Genomic DNA, 2,256 nt, shown 5'->3' with positions numbered 1-2,256 from the left:
CTAAACCGACTTATCTCAAACACAACTGGTTTTCCTGAATCTGTGAGGAGGACTGGCTATTCAAACTTGTTAGCTTCAGCCATTCCAGAGGAGGCAAAGGGGGGGATGGGGGAGAGGATAAAAACTATCAGAGACTCAGGCCCACCTGCCACTCTCGCTGTGAGAACCCTAGAACTGGGGGGTCTAAGTGCTCTTCTGCCCCTTCAGCTGCAGCCTCCACCCCCAAGGATCAAGACATTCTGCACTGCACCCTGAAAGCACGCATGACCACATTTGAAAACTCAAGGACCCCCCCCTCCACACACATCCATATCACAACCACTCCGAGTCCCCCTCCCCACAAAACTCAGAAGCGACAAAAATAGAGACCGTGTTTGTTCTCTTGTTTTCCAAGGGCAGTGTCTTCATTGCCTGTAACTCCAATCAATGGTCAGGAGGCTTCAGTTACTCAGTTTGTAGTGATGGTGTCCGGGGACATAGTTCAGTCTGTAAGGTGCTTGTTCTGCATTCATGACTTGGGTTTTATCCCCCAGCACTGGTTTAAGGAACTCTGCATGGAGGCACTCCTGAAATCCCAGAACTGAGGAGGCTGCTTCAGGGGATCGCTGGGACTTATTGGCCAGACAAACCAAGCAAATTGGAGAGTTCAATATTCAGTGAGAGACCATGACTCAAAACTAATGGAAAGAACAACTGAGGAAGATACCTACTGTCAACATCTGGATTCCACACATATAAACATGAACACACACATAAGTTTACACACACACACACATACACACACACACACACACACACACACCTCACACATGACCCTTTATGGAAACTTTTGGGCATGTAGTAAAAACTATAAAAACTGAGGATTAAAATGAAACGTATAATGAACAAGGAAGCAGTGTGTTGCTAGGACTATGAATTCAGGGGACCCAGAATGCTATCTTATTTCTTTGAGAGCCGAGAAATCTGGATCCTTCCCCCTAAGGGACAGTCCTGACTCTATTGTCCTGGATAGGTTTGTTTCACATAGGCTGACCACGGAAAGCGGAAAGCTTGCCAACGTTCATAGGGCTGCGTTTGCCAAAATTTGCTTGGGGGAGCTCTATTCCCTTCTTCACATAGCTCACAAAGGAGGCACTGGCCAGTGTCTTCTGAAGACTTACTATGCACTTCACAGTTACAGAGGTGAAAGCATCTTGTGAAAACTTAATGCCGTTGAACCTATATTCAAGTTCAATATAGTTGGCGGTAGCATTTCCCTAACCTGACTAAACGCAGGAAACATCCATCAAGTTACTTGCTTGGTGGAGAAGTAATGGCTGTAATAGTGGGGGCATGCTGTCAGAAAGAGGTGCATTCAGGCCCTGACCTTCATGCCTTCAGGCTAAGTGACATTGGAGCAGTTATTTCACCTCTGTAAGCCTCAGTTGCATCCTCTTTAAAATAGGATTCATGATGGCATCTGTAAGGAAATGCAAAGGAAGTTTGGAAAAGAGTCTATGGCCGAATAAAAGCTCTGCTCTTATTTGGTGTTTCTCTATAGCTTCCACTTGCTCTCCCAGAACCAAGACACATACATATCTTGGTGGATCCTGGCTTCATTAGTCAACTTACTGATAAGAAATGGGCACATCCTTTTGTTTTTAACCATAACACCTTCCCGCTCCAGAGATACGACTTGATCTTCCACATTCCTGAACTGATGTAGTTTATATAGTTAAAGTCCCACTAACCAGAATTAATTATTAGTTATTTGAATGGACTTAATGAACTGGACATCAGATAATTTGTCATCTGAACTATATCTGAGAGCAAAATGAGACACCAGCAATGATACAGTAGGCCTCCCTCCAGGTATAAAGGAGTTTACTTCACCAAATAGTAGTGTAGTCATTTCCCCAGAGAATAATCTAGAATCATAGAGGATAGCTATTTTCGGAAATCAGGTGACCCGAATCTCCAGAAATCTGCCAGCTGCCGAGTGAAATTTAATGGATGTACAACTAAGTCGAAAAGCAACTTCCCGAAGCCACCAGATTTGATTATTTCTAGGAAATGAATTATTTCCTTTTGTCTTTTGAACATTATTTTTAACACCCAAACACTTAGCTTAGCAATTATTTATTAAATGCCTGCTATCTACCAGGCACTGTTCTAGGAGTTTCAAACAGAGTTTTAAATGAGTAAAGATGCAAATTTCCTTCTGTTCCCACAGCACACGCACTTCAGGCTGTGCTCAATGAAACATAAGGAAGCGAG

The sequence above is a fragment of the Arvicola amphibius genome, chromosome 7, assembly GCF_903992535.2.
Source record: "Arvicola amphibius chromosome 7, mArvAmp1.2, whole genome shotgun sequence".
Taxonomy (NCBI): Eukaryota; Metazoa; Chordata; class Mammalia; order Rodentia; family Cricetidae; genus Arvicola; species Arvicola amphibius.
This window is presented reverse-complemented; position numbering follows the sequence as displayed.